The sequence below is a fragment of the Balaenoptera physalus genome (assembly GCF_965194825.1).
Source record: "Balaenoptera physalus genome assembly, chromosome: 7".
Lineage (NCBI taxonomy): Eukaryota > Metazoa > Chordata > Mammalia > Artiodactyla > Balaenopteridae > Balaenoptera > Balaenoptera physalus.
In genome coordinates, this window is record NC_138886.1 from 89,505,356 (window position 1) to 89,520,991 (window position 15,636).

Sequence of the window (15,636 nt, forward strand, 5' to 3'; positions counted from 1 at the left end):
CTTCTGAGGTTATCGAAACTGCCACTGATTCCAAACAAGGTTCACCAGCCCCTTCCTCCCACAGTGGTCCAGTGAACATGTGGCATAAAAATTCCTTCTCCACAGGTGACAGCCACTAAGGCCAGAGATGGAACCACAGGTGATACAACTTAGGAACACATAAATTTAAATATCTGATACACCATTTTCCATATCCCTAAAATGACTCATCCGAAAGGATCATATTTGCCAGTTTCAAAACCAAACTTTTTTCAAGTTTCTCTCCATGAGTTAGCTATAACTAGCACATCCTCCATGAGTATCTTTTCCTGATGTACTACCGAGTAAAAACCTAATAAAAGCCATAGCCTAGATAAAATATATCATTTTTTCATTTGTGATTAACAGCCTTGGAAGGAGGTTTTTTTTTAAACTGGTCCATTAAACGGGCATATATTTAAATAAAAATTATATAGTTTCTAACTTTAAACTACTCAAAATTGCAAGTACTTTATGTTTCAATTCTATTTCAAATCAGTACACTGAAAATACCCATTACCTGGAAACTAAGGAGAATATTTTTATTTTTTATGGCGAGCCAGACTCCCTATATTATTATTGAAAAGTAAAGTTTCTAATGAACCAGAAAGGAAATTTATTGTAAAGCAACACTCAAACTAAGCACATGTATTATCACACAAGGTTATGTGTACACCTACCAGACATGTGCAATCTCTATGTCAAAGCTTTATTTTCAAAAAGTTAAAAACACAACACGTACAAATATAGAACAAATGCATGCCAAAGAATCATAAACTCATTAATGACTAATCCAGTAAAAGAGCATTTTGAGAAACTAGGAATTTACAGGCATTTATAGAAGAACATTAGAATGAGATTGCTAGGTTACAAAAAAACTGATCAATGTCCTACAGGGCAATAAAACCTTTGTAGTTACCATATGTACCTGAAAAAAAAAAAAAAAGAAATCATCAATTTCAGCGTCTAAACTCCAATCAAATGGTAAATGACCAAGTCAGACATGGGTGCATTCTACTAGGTAATTAAACAATCATGTGGGCCTATTAAACAATGTTCCTGCATAATGTCAAAAGGTCACTCTATCATACCCTCTCTTTTTTTAACTTTTTATTTTACATTGGAGTATAGTTGATCTACAATGTTGTGTTAGTTTTTACAGTATTTACAAGTTGTGTATAACTTTAATTAGCACACAGATTTTAACCTTACGCCATAGAACTCAAACTGGAAAAAACAAGTATGATATTTTGAAGGAACGTATTACATGTGGCTTCCTGCCTCTCAGAAATAGGTAGACATAAATAATTCAGTTTTTAAAAGTTATTCAATACGATGCAACAGAGCCTATAGCAATCAGCACCGCAACGGGCCCCAGGTAGGCAGATTGAGTGGGGACACTTTGGAAGTTACTCTGAAGAACTTTGTATGTTGAAGCCAAGCCTTTAAAGGCTCTGAAAAGTTAAGTGGGGAGAAGATCCAGAGGTTAATTTCATATTTGTTTGTCAGGATTAGAATTAGAATTGCAGGTCAACCCTGGATCTATTCATTCCAAATTGTTTGAACTCTTTTATACTTTTATAAGTATACTTTTATATTCAAATTCTGATTTTGATTTAAAGGGAAAAATTCAAATTCAAATTTGCTCAGTTAATTGAGATTTTTGTCAGTGAATATGTCCTTTATTTAGTACTCTTGAATGATTTGGGTTTTTTTTTCCAAATCAACTCAAAGGAGCAGACATTCTTGAGCTCCAGTCTTCTCCCCAGAACAGGCTTTCAGGCGTGGGAGGGTCACTGATAATGTGTCTTTAGGGTCATTTTGTTTGTTTGTTTGCTTAAAGAGTCTCCCCCAGTTGCATAAGCTTCAGGACCCTCACAGCTCTAGCCTTGCCTGTCACTCTGTGTTGATAGTCACATAGACTTTGTAAGTTTTTTTGGAGAAAAAAATGTTGTTGTTTTCCCGAAGTTTTCAAAAATATTCTGACCTCAGTATTTCTGGGAAGTTTATTCAAATATGATTTTTTTAAAAAAACGGTCCGTTTACCAGTTTGTTGAAGACTCTTTCCAACAAGTCCAAGCTCCAGTGCTTACTAAATACCTCTCTCCATATTCTATGCTCATTTTCCCCAACATGTTTCACTGAATCACGAATGGATTCCCCATTCACCTGCTCCAGGGGCACATCCTCTGATAGGCTCCCTCCCTAAACCAAGGAACATATTACATACGGTCTATTGCCTTTCAGAAATAGGTAGACATAAGTAATTCAATCTAAATATCAACCAAAATACTGACATTTTCTTATTCAGATTATATCTCTTCTTCCTCCCCAAAGATCTGAAAATTCATAAAGAAACAGTAGATTCACAGGGATAATCCTGATTAACTTGGAGGATTCGACTCACTCTAGAAAACCACTAAGCACACTATTGAGACAAAAAGAAGCCTGCACCAATTAAAACAGTAGCAGGATTTTAGTCCATATTACCCAAGGTGAAAACTTCTTTATGGACTGTATTATCTTAGCACACATGGCATTACTTGAGAGTGACTGTGCTCACATAGCAATAGAATATGTTGATGACACTTAGCAAATAATTACAAAGAATCTGTGCCCATTGAAATGACAGGAGTTCTGACAAACAATACCCTTGAGAAGAGACATTTGATAAACACACTATTAGACATTCACTTAAATCAATTCTCACGATTTTATATTTCTTAGCAGTTGTAGCATTATGTTCAGTTCCTCCATTCTGCAATTCCTGTATTTTTATACCAAATTCTTAAGGTTAATCATGTTATTGGGTTAGGATAATTTATACAACAAGTGTCTCACTATTATACTGTGTTATGTTATTTTTCTTTTAAAAGAATAATATTGTATGATAATATCTATTAGAGGATCATATTAATAAACTTTCATTAAAGATGATACAGTAACACTTTAGCACATAAGGAGCCATTGCTCCAGTGAAGAAAGGATTCAAATCTGATACAAATCTTCAAATTGAGGTGCTAATATATTTGCCTAGATCAAGCACTAGGTATTACATGAAGAGCACATGTTTGTCTCCCATGCTGGCCAACAAAATGGGCTTGATCTGCTCCCCCAACCAAGGGCAGAGACCTCTCATACATATGCAGGACATAACAGGGAGGAGACATTGTTGGATAAAAACAAATCCTGATTACCACTCCTAGAACAGTGATTCAAGTTGTGTGCCCCACCTGTAGTGGGCCAGAAATACATCTTTTATTCTCACAACAAGAAGGGCACTTTTGACAGGGGAAGGAAACAAAAGAAGACTTCTAGAGAAAATTACAAGTACTGAGATTTAACAAGGTGCGGATGAGTGTGTAACACTCACTAAATTGAACCCCTGGATCTATAAATATCATCATTTACGTCAAATAATCACCATCAACAGCGGCTGAAATGTCTAACACTGGCTTCAGTCCTTTTCAGAGACTTCAGTCCTTTTTCTTTTCACTGGGGAGTAGAGTTAGGGAGGACAGCAGCTACTAGCTATAGCTGGTACTTTACTTATATGGGGAAAATAATTCAGCTGTAAATTAACTTCCAATTGTGTTGTTCCTTAATCGGGAAAGAGTGAACATTACTCCTCAAAGTGACATGCGATCCAGGAGACAGATTTACAATACTAAATATGCAATCAAAACACTGACATTTTCTTATTCAGATTATATCTCTTCTTCCTCCCCCTCCCAAAAAGATCTGAAAGTTCATAAACAAATAGTAGATTCACAGGGATAATCCTAAAACAGAGAGCTACTGCCCTCTTCCACTTGTGGCTCACGGTAGGAAGTGAGCAAACCAACCACTGTCTGCACAACAACTTCTGGAAAACAGGGCTCTAACTTGGAATCTATATTCTAACTTTCCTCTTGCATTCCATTTAAGAGGATAACTCCATTAGAATAACACTTTCATCTTGACTAAATACAAAGAGTTCTAGAAGGCAGACCATGTAGAGATGCACAATTTTTAAATATCAGGTCCTAGAGGATGCTGTCCATTCAACTTGTTTTATCTTCAAAAAGACAGAGAATAAGAGAAAAAAAAAAAAAAAAAAAAGTCCATGTTTTTGGCTATTTAGAAACATTACTCTCGCCCTGTGTAGACTCCTCCTGACTTAAAATTTCCCATTAATTATAAAGATTCATGTCAAAACATGGATAATTTCTGAGATGTCAAATGTTTCAACCAAGTCCTGTATGAGAGTATGTCTTATGCCAGAACCTCACCCAGGTTAACACCCCCCCCACCCCCCCCCACCCCCGTCTGACTAATTTACTACTGAGAACCAGTTGTAAATAGAGGAAAAATGTCACTGTATCCTTTTGGGGAGAAGATCTTTACCTTTTTAAAAATTTACATACAGTTCTCATTATTTTATCAGGGCTTAAGAATATTTCATTTTTGTTAGTTTTAAAGTCTTGTCTGAAAAGATTACTTGAGTTCTTAAAACACTTCTTAGGAATAAAAGGTTAGCGATCAAAAGACTTGAGCAAATGCTGGTGTTCGTGATTTCTTGTTGGTAGCCTAAATCCCATCCTGCTGGCAAACTCCTCTTCAGAATTTCTCAAATGATGGGACAGGACTAAAAGAACCCTCTATCTTGATTTATGTAGTAACAAATTTCAAATATGGGTTTGAAAAACCTTGCTTGTATATACATCTACACATACAAACAAACACCTCCCAAATATTCGAGAGTTAAGGAAAAATCCAATTGGTCAAATTAGCTAATCTAGACTATAATAAGATTCATTCACCATTACTTCTACTGCTACAAAGGATACTGTCAAATGAGATTAGCAAGCAATTATCAAACACAGTTTGTGTACCCTCTATGAATCTTTAAGTCTGCAAAGACATTTAAATATATACTTGACACTTGAACAACTATACTAGCCATCTTTGCGGTGATCAAGGACTCTATAGTATCTAAAATGTTCTTAGCCATGCAAATTTACATAGGTACTTTGAACTTACTGAACTTTTAATCAGAGTACTAAGCACATCTAAATAAAACAGAGGCTGAAAAGTGAAAACTAGCATTGACATTTGAAGAGTCAGCCAGAGACCCAGACGAACTGAGCTTAGAGATATATTCAATTCAGAAAAGGCTATCTGCCTGGATATTCAGACATGGAGCACCTCAGAGCATGTGACTCTTAAAAAAGATGCTCAGTATGAAGAACATGATACCTCTGTGGATTTCAGGGAATAAAATACAAACAGAAAACAAAGAAATATCAAAATAACTGATCTTGCAATATCCTGTAATCACAACTAAGGAGACAAGAAAGGCAGCACAGCACTCTGCTTCTCTTATAAGGGAAGGATTTTTGAAGCCATGTTTCCTTTAAGGAAGAGTGACCTCTGGTGACTTTTTAATTGCACCTCAGTGTACTATGTTAAATTATTCTACAATTCTTTTATACTAGCAATTCATTTAGTACTACATTTTTAATTTCTTAGCAAAGTGATAAATGCTTTACTGCAGGACCTAAGGATTTCATGTAAATGCCTCCATTTTAATTAATTCATGGAAATTGTGCCCAAAGCTAAATTAAAATTCTGTCTGAAACAGGGGGCAGTATTTTCTTAAAGGAGACTAAGGCTCATTTTCAGGAGTGACTCATATAATATGGCATTAAATGAGCTGATACTAAATGATGACAACACAAACTTATCACAGCCTCGGGGCATATATGGATGAGTGCTGGAAGGGTAACTATTTGTACAATATGCTTTTCACTTTAGCACAAACTTCCTGGTAAGGGCGGAGTTCCCCAGCCCACCCCACCCCCAGATAAAACTGGATACCCAGCAGCAAGGTCGGTTTCTAACATGCCTACTAGCACTTTCTTGAAATGCATAATAGCTTGCCTTACTCCCTACAACCTGATTTAAAAAAAATTCTTGAGGGGGATGGGGTGTGGATGTAGGACTAAGGGGGCTTTCTTCCAATCGCTCAAGGAAAGAAAAGCGCTATGATGGAAATTTCAATCTGAATAACACTTCGAAAACTTTTTCCGATTTCCAGATTAAAATGCCTTGAGGTCGGCTGAATCAATTTGGCCTGCATCTTTAGATCAGACTCACATTGCCAGTCCAGAACTGAGAGGTTAATACATCTTCACTGAACCAACAAAATGAGAAACACAGCACATCACAATATACAAGCATGTGCACTTGCAAATGAACCTGAATGGCAGGTTATGTTTTTCCTTTAAGCAAAAGTCTTCTAATTCTGAGGGGTCTCTCCTTCTCGTAATTCTGGGGACTAACCAGGTTTGCCGCCTGGGTTCTGCTGCGGAGCCTGCCCGCCGCTGCAGCGCCCGAGTTCTTGTTACCCGATTCCGCAGGGCGCCAACTGCAAACATCTACGCTAATGCAGGACCCAGCCAGGTCGGCCAACGATTTCCTTTCTGACATAAATCCTCCAAAATGTATTCATGGTAAAAAGAAATAAATGACGTATTGGCATGCTCTTCTCTCCTCATCTCCTGCTATTCTCTCTCTGGTCTCTCTCCGCCTCAATATTCTCATGCTAATTTTAGGTTTTACTAGAACTTGAGCTTTCTCAATGAATATTCAAAACAACAGCACACAGACAAAATTCAGCTCACAGACAAGTCACGACAGGCTTTGTGTATTACAGACTTGACAAGTGGAAAAACCATTGTAAACCATCCTATCCAAGCGTTGGGACTTTGCGATGTTTTTTAAATGCCTCATTTTCAGAAGCAGACCAGTGATTCCATTTGTAAAATTCAATTATTTTTTTAAAAAACACGAATTCTCAGTTGTCAGTATAAGTTTTAAAAGATTTGCTGTACTCACAAGTATTCCCTGCTGCTAATGTACTCCAGGGCTGGGCAGACAAAAGAAAGAGCATCCTGAGACAGGCTCCCGCGGCGGAGTCCATGTTCACAGTCTCCGTGGCTCCCCACCCCAAAACCCAAGGTGTCCAGACAGCTGCTCTGAGCCGGAGTCTGCAAGCTTCCTCCCGCTCGGGGTAGCTAGCGCTCCCTCCTCTGGGCTCGGCGAACCCGCGCAGCCGGCGGGGCGGGAGCCCCAACCTGCAGCCACACCCCCACCCCCACCCCCACCCGCTCCCGCCGCGCCGCGAGCTCCACGCCTCCCGGGCGCTCCTGGCGGTGGCGGGAGGAAGTGCGAGTCAAGTCGGTGAAGGTCTTCAACCTGCACTCGCTCCGAATCCGAATCCGCGGTCCTAGCTCCTTCACCGGCAGGTTTCCCACTCTGAACAGCTGAGCAGTTCAGTGGACTTCAGTCTGAGACCGAGCTTCACCACGCTGATGATGCTTGAGCATTAACACCGATGCTAGGAAAAAGGTGAGGTGTTTTTTTTTTTTTTTTTTGGTTGAAAAGAACTTAGGACAAGTAACTAATATCCGGTTTGAAGAAAATATTTACTTGTACTGAGAACTGTTGTAAAAAAGACTGCTTTTGTTTTCCCAACTCATTTAATGATTCATATTTAAAAATAAAAACCTAAAGAACCTTATTATGGTAATCATTTCGAAATATATACGGTTATATATACAGTGTTATGTGTCAAAATACATCTCAATAAAGCTGGAAAAAATTAAAATTAAAAAATAATTAATTAAAACACCGACCCGACTTCTACTATAATGTCAGCATTTTATTATGTATATTCCTACTTGGAGATTTGAGAATTGTGGTCAGCAGATATATAAAACTAAAAACTGGCATCCTGGGAGAAGGAATCTTACTCCAAATATCATCAGGGAAGTGACCTTATGTTAAGTAGGTAAACTGAATACACTTAATTGAAGAATGAAGAGTTTTGAATCAACTTCTATATACTGTATGTGTATTCCTTTCCATTCAAATTCTTTAATACAATTACCCAGAAGTTCATATTGAAAAATGATGGAATAGAAAAGGCATCTTAAATAAATAAATAAATGGATAGATAAATAAATGGATAGATAGATAAGCAGATAAATAAATTGTTTCAGAGTATACAGATAGAGGCCTGATGGCCCATGGAGGAAGAAGGATTTCAAGATCCATGACCTTGAGGTAAGTCACATGGCCTCCTCTACTTCCTAAAGAGGCTGCCAGCAGATGTAAATGAAGGAGGTATGAGCATGGCATCACTAGGATCAATACTCTCCTCAAACTGTGACCAGACTCATGACAAATGTGCTGAGACTTAGGAACAGTGTCCAGGCATTCTTGCACCATCCAAAGTGATCAGAATATGAAAGTAACTTTAACCTTGAGTAGGGCATTGTATGCCTGAGAACAAAGCAGAAAAGCTGTTTTTATTATTTCTATTCTGCAACCTGGGTAAAAAACAAAAACAGGAATAGAAAATGTAAATAGCTTGGCAAGGCCACAGAATTTACAAGTAGAATTTGACCCAAATATGTAGATTCTGATCCCAACTTTCCAGCTTTCTCCACTCCTACTCAGGGCACCTGGGAATCAGGAACTCTTCCCACCCACCCCATCAATCAGCAGTCCCGGGAAACACTGAGCAAAGCTTGCTCGGAGGGTGCATTTAGAACTTTGAAAAAAGCCACAAGCGGTAGAGTGACCTTCATTTATTAGTCAGACATTTTCCTAGTGCCTAATACATGTCCCAGAACCTGAATATGGTATTTCTAATTTTTAAAGCAAATATAAATTAATGATTTACATTAAGTGTCTAATATTTTTTAAAGCCTATACAACAGACAGTCTGTGTGTGTGTGTCTGTGTGTGTAATCTAAATAAATGGTCACAGCATTCCTTTGAAGTAAATGTTACTCTGCCCATTTAATGGATAGACAGACTAACCTCAGAGAGGTTAATGGATGTGTCACAAAGCAAGCCAGACTTGGACCAGGTCAGCTGAGCTCTGAAACCCCTTCTCACTGGCCCTCAGGTCTCTGAAACAGAAAAGTTGTCACCTGTGAAAACTCTATTCAGTTGTTCATGGGAAATCCATTTAAAATGGGTTAGAAGGCGCCTCAATAATTGATGTCAATTAAAACCAAAAAGGACAATGCTGGTAAATTACTTGAGCAGACATTCAGGAGGGATTTTCCAAGTCAGAGATGAAACAGCCCACGAGGGATTGAGATTTGCAGGCAGATGTCCTGGTGCAGTGCACAGCATTGACCACTGGACAGCACTGGGGCTATTACATGATCTTCCAAGACAAGGGCAGCCCCAGGTGAGGAGGCTTGAAGAGACCAGGCAAAGCAGGGCCCAAAGCAGGGACTTGCTAGCAGACAGCTGATGCGACTCCTGGTTTTACCCCTTTCCAGCTGCCTTCTTTCGCTGGAGACTTCGTGGCTTTGTGCTTCACTTTTCTTGTTTGTAGAATGGTGATGATAGCCAGTCATAGAGCCATTATGAAATTACACGTCTGAAACCCCCACAAAGGGATGGAAACTGCTGAGCATTCCACGTACCAGCCCCAGAGCTGCCCTGGGAGTTGGTACCCACCCGTGAGACCCCCGGCAGCTGCTCAGCATCTGTGATCCTCAGCTTCGTTGTCTGTTTCATAAGATAATAGAAGTCTTACCAGCAGAGAACCGATCCAAGGGTTACAGGAGAAAATGAATGTCAAGTACTTAACACCATGCTCATCCACAGGGCGCTGGATCAGGTAGGCTGATGCTAGAGCTCCAGGCTCAGAGGAGAAAAGATGCCTAACGGGACCGCCAAGGCCTCCAAGCTAAATCCCTGCAGGTCAGGGGCAGTCCGCTGCATTCTGTGACCTGTTTCCACAGCCCTTTGCTCTTTTATGTAAGAAAGATGACAGATAATCAACAAGGACCTACTGTATAGCACAGGGAACTCTACTCAACATTCTGTCATAATCTATATGGGAAAAGAATCTGTAAAAGAATGGATACATGTATATGTATAACTGTATCACTTTGCTGTACAACTGAAACTAACACAATATTGTAAATCAGCTATACTCCAATATAAAATTAAATTAAATTTTAAAAAATCAAAACAAAGGAAAGGTGAAGAAAATGTGTAGATCTAATCTTGCACATTTCTATAAGTGATGATTCAAACCCCACAAATCACGCACGCGCATATATGTATGTGTCTGCAGAGTTCACACCAAACACAAAAGAGAACTTGAAATCAGCACACGTCACAAATAAAAGACAAGAAATCAACTTCCGATGTTCAGAAGTGTGTGGACCCTCATATGTGTAAGTGCAGACAGGCTGCCTAGGAAAGTAGATTCTAAGTGAAACTACACCCTTGGCATTTCCTGACCAAAGTCTTCTGTTTTCCTGCTCACCTGGGAGCAGTCTGTGCACTCAGGATTCCCTACCGAGAAGAGGAAGGATCAACTCACCCCACCCGAATGAAATCCTTTCTCAATGCTCTCCATAGATCAAAACATGACTCCACTCATTTTTCTTCTTTATTCAGCAGTTTTCTCCCTGTAAATTATTTCTGCGTGTTTTATCTAAATCTGGGAATACATTTAACTTTACTCTTGTAATGGGAACAGATTTATCATTAAATCTCTGAAAGAATACTGTGAATCAAATAGAATAGTATTTCTATTAGGAGTCATTTTTCCCATAAGCCCCCAGGCAACAAATCCTGAAGAACAATTATGGAGAGACAGACTGCAGGGAGAAGAACTGTCACATGTGTGATAAAAAACACACCGCACGGTGTCTTTGCAGGTTTTCTCTGATGAGCTATGTTCCCTATAACTAGCCCTTGGAAGCCCTGGTTTTAACAACCAAAGGATTATGCATCTAATTACATAAATCTCAGCTAGAGAAGAGTCAGCCTCATATTGTTACCCGAAAAACTAGGTTCGCCTCTTGGTGGGTGTCGAGCCAAAAGACACAACCAAGACAAAGAGTGAGAGAAGGAAGGATTTGTTACTTGCAGCAAGTAAGTAGAACACCAGGGATCTTTCCCAAAGCAGTGTCTCCCCAGACAGCAAAACTGGGGAAGTTTTAACTAAGGGTACATGTATATTCATGAAAGGACTTGGGAGGTAGTCAGAGCCCAGGCTTTAGTTGATTGAAATCCGGAGGATCAGAAAAGGTCAAGGCCATCATCCCTTAGGTTCCGTTTGACCTGGTGCTTGAGTGCTTCAGGCTAATCTGTACCATGGAAACAGAACTGGAAGTCTTTACAATTGATACATTATTGCTATTGCTACTTCTCTTGCCTGATAACAGTCAGCATTCTTGTTTTCCCTTAAGATCCTTAATTACTGAGACCTGTTCAAGGGCAAGCACTCTGGCCAGGCTTAGATCACAAAATGGCTTGTACTAAATTAATAGGTGTTCTCTTATGTCCAGAAAGACATGCCTGGTTTCCTTTCTCCATAGACCCCCTACCTTATCTGCTTATAATATTTCTTTCCAATTCAGCCCATTTCAACCCAGGAGGACTTTTGGGGACTAACAAACACTGGTATCTAAGATAGAACAAACCACAACTAAGAACTTGAAGTATAAAAGCAATACTGCATGGTATTTCCAAAAGTGCTTAATAAACATTTCACAGGATTGTGCATAAACAACACACTTTTCCTGACATTCTGGCACAAGTAGAATCAGAGAGGCTTAACGTTAAAATGAAGTGCAGAGTCAGCTGTCCAGCATTATACCCAATTCAAGCACCACAGTCTCCAATATCATCTTGCACACATGTCCACTGATGGCAACAACTGAGGTGCATACATATAGAGAAAAGGGAGATTCTAGAACTTCCTTCTATCATATCACAAAGAAGGATAAATTCACAGAATCAACTACATGAGTGTCCAGGAAAAAAAATTCTTTTTTTTTTTTTAAACTTTTAAAATTGAGATATATTATACCCTTTAAACAAAATTTCTAATTTTATGAAAGGCATAAAAGGTCACAATTTTTCTTTACTTCTTACTTCTTTGGGGTAAGAAGAGGGAGGCAGAGTTGAGTGTATCCTTAAAAGTCCTTTTCTAATTTAAAATTAAATTAAAATTAAAATCAACATCTGATCTTGACCTAAGAATTTTTCTATTGAGGTATAATTGACATAGAACACTATATTAGTTTCAGGTGTACAATTCAATGATTTGACATTTGTGTGTATTGCAAAATGAACATCACAGTAAGTCTGGTTACCATCAATCACCATACACAGTCACAGATTTTTTTCTTTCTTCTTGTGATGAGAACTTTTAAGATTTACTTGCAGCAACTTGTAAATATGCAATACAGCATTAATAACTATATATTCACCATGCTATACATTACATCCCTGTGGCTTATTTATTTTATAACTGGAAATTTGTACCTTTTGAACCCCCTTCACTCATGTCACCTACTTCCCACCCCCATCCCCACCCCCCCAGTCTGGCAACCAACTATCTCTTCTCTGTATTTATGAGCTCCTTTTTTTTCTTTTTAAGATTACTCATATAAGTGAGACCATAAGTTATCTTTCTCTAACTTATTTCACTTAGCATAATGCTCTCGAAGTCCCTCCATGTTGTCACAAATGGCAAAATTTCCTTTTTCTTAATGGCTCAATAGTATTCCAGTGTGTGTATCACATTTTTTTAGCCATTCACCCATCAATGAACACTGAAGTTGTTCCCATGTCTCAACTATTGTAAATAATTCTGTAATAAACATGGGTGTGCATATATCTTTTGGAGTTAGTGTTTTCATTTTCTTTGTACAAATACACAGAAGTGAAATTGCTGGATCATATGGTAGCCCCAGTTTTGATCTTTTGAGGAAACTCCATGCTATTTTCCATACTGTCAGTACCAATTTACTTTCCCACCAAGAGTGCACAAGTGTCTCCTTCTCTCCACATCCTTGCCAACACTTGTTATTTCTTATCTTTTGATGCTAATCATACAAACAGGTGTGAAGTGATATCTCATTGTGGTTTCGATTTGCATTTCCCTGATGATTAGTGACGTTGAGCATCTTTTCCTATACCTGTTGGTCAACTGTATGTGTTCTTTGGAAAAATGTCTATTCAGATCCTTTGCCCATTTTTAATTAGATTGTTTGTTTGCTATTGAGTTGTGCGAGATCTTTATATATATTAGCTATTAGCCCATTATCAGATACATGATTTGCAAATATTTCTCCCATTCAATTGGTTGCCTTTTCATTTTGTTGATGGTTTCCTTTACTGTACAAAAGCTTTTTAGTTTGATGTAGTCTCACTTGTTTATTTTTACTTTTATTGCCTTTGCTTTTGGTGTCATATCCAAAAAATCATGGCCATGACCAATGTCCAGGAGCTTACCGTATATGTTTTCTTCTAGGAGTTTTATGATTTCAGGTCTTAAATTCAAGTCTTTATTCCATTTTGAGTTAATTTTTGGATGGTGTAAGGTAGTAGTCTAGTTTTATTCTTTTGCATGTGGCTGTCCAGTTTTGCCAACACCATTTGTTGAACAGACTGTCCTTTCCCCATTGTATATTCTTGGCTCCTTTGTGATCAATTAAGTGACCATATATGTGTGCGTTTATTTCTGAGCTCTCTATTCTGCTCCATTCATCCATGTGCCTGTTTTTATACCAATACCATACCATAGTTTTGTAATATAACTTACAATCAGGAAGCATGATGCTTCCAGCTTTGTTCTCTCTTAAGATTGCTTTGGTTATTCAGGGTGTTTTGTGGTTCCTTACACATTTTAGGATTTTTTTGCTCTGTTTCTGTGTAAAATGCCATTGGAATTTTGATAGGGATTGAATTGAATCTGTAGATTGCTTCTGGTAGTATGGACAGTTTAACAATATTAATTCTTCTAATCTATGAGCCACAGAATATCTTTCCATTTATTTGTGTCTTCTTCAGTTACTTTCATCAGTGTCTTATAGTTTTCAATGTACAGGTCTTTCACCTCCATGGTTAAATTTATTCATAGGTATTTTATTCTTTTGATGCAATTGTAAGTGGTATTGTTTTATTACTAGCATATAGAAATGCAACCAATGTTTGTATATTGATTTTGTATTCTGCAACAGTACTAAAGTTGTTTATTAGTTCTAACAGTGTTTTTTTGGTGGAGTCTTTAGGGGTTTCTATACATAATATCATGTCATCTGCAAATATTGACAATTTTACTTCTTCCTTTCCAGCTGGGTACTGCTGATTTCCTTTTTTTTTTTTTTTGCCTAATTACTCTGACTAGGACTTCTAATACTATGTTGAATAAAAGTGGCGAGAGTGGGCATCTTTCTCTTATTCCTGATCTTAGAGGAAAAGCGCAGAGTATGACATCAGCTATGGGCTTCTCATATACGGCCTTTATTGTGTTATAACCAATTTGATTTTATTGCACAGAATTGAATCTAAATTCAACCATAAGCATTTTAATGATTATCATTAAAAGTCTTTTTAAATTGAAAACAAGACTGAGAACTCGTAATAGTGCTGGATAATTAAAAAAATACACCCTTAAGGATTAAGTTTATTCCATAATTCCAGTGATATTTTTTTAGGCTGAAGTACTGATGAATGAAGTACTCCAATGTAGAGGAATCTTGAAAATACTCTGAGTGAAATTAGTTAGTCATAAGTAACCATATATTATATGAGCCCATTGATATGAAATGTCAGAAAGGACAAACCTATAGAGACAGAAAGTAGATGAGTGTTTGCTTGGGGCTGTGGGAGATGGGAGACTTGTAGGCTAGAAAAAGAAAGATTTCTTGTTTTGGAAATTGATAAAATTTCCAAAATTTTTTTTTATCAATAAAATGGATAAAATAGATTGTGGAGATGAATGCACAACTCTGTGAATATACAAAAAAACAATTGAATTGGACACTTTAAGTAGGTGAATTGTACAGTAGGTGAATTATATCTCAAAGCTGTTTTTAAAAAGGAATACAGAAACTCTAGAAAAACATTGAATCCATTGACATCTACTTTACCACACTATTCCAAATAGAAATGTAACTGAAAAATGGGAGTTAAAAAACATAAGCAGCAATATCCATTATTTACTGCCATAATAATGCTGTGAATCAACCAGAAACCTCAGTGGCAGACACCACTTTACTGAGCTCAGGGGTCTCAAGACCACACTCTTGGCTCAGCAGGTGTTCTGGTCTCCTGCGCACCTGCCTTGGGGAGGCTGTTGTCCGCTGATGGAGAATGGCCCCATCTGAGATGACTGGACTTGTGTATCATTGCGCAGTAAACAAACCCAGGCACCTCTCACCGCGGTGGCACAGAACTAAGAGAAGAAGCAGAAAAATACAAGTCTGTTCTGATCTTCGTGTGTCACATCAGCTGGCATTGCATTGACCGAAGTAAATCTCATAACCTAACTCGGGATCAAGGGTCGAGAGAACAGATTCTGCCTCTTCAGTAAAAGGAGCTGAAAAGCCATGTGGCAAAGAGGGTGAATCCAGGAGCATGAAGAATGAGGACCATTTAGACCTCAGTCTCTGCCCAGCACAGGGTATTTGTGATGGAAGAAAACTGAGCAGAAATTAAATATTTGCCATCTGGCAGCTTCACTTTCTCACCATTTTCACTTAAAATTGTATCAGAGGGCTTCCCTGGTGGCGCAGTGGT

The 15,636-nt window shown here is 38.2% G+C and overlaps 1 protein-coding gene across 3 annotated transcripts in view; it reads right to left on the bottom strand.

Annotated features, from left to right (window-relative positions):
• The window catches only part of LOC309664471 (contactin-associated protein-like 2), a 189,962-nt gene that overhangs the window by 127,233 nt on the left and 47,093 nt on the right, over positions 1 to 15,636 (bottom strand). The window contains exon 2 of one of the 3 annotated variants that reach the window (XR_014265768.1): positions 15,065 to 15,292. The exons of the other annotated variants lie outside the window; for them this stretch is intronic. The gene's annotated coding sequence lies outside the window, so the exon portion shown is untranslated. Of the gene's footprint in view, positions 1 to 15,064; positions 15,293 to 15,636 lie in introns of those variants that run through there. 3 annotated transcript variants of the gene reach the window in all.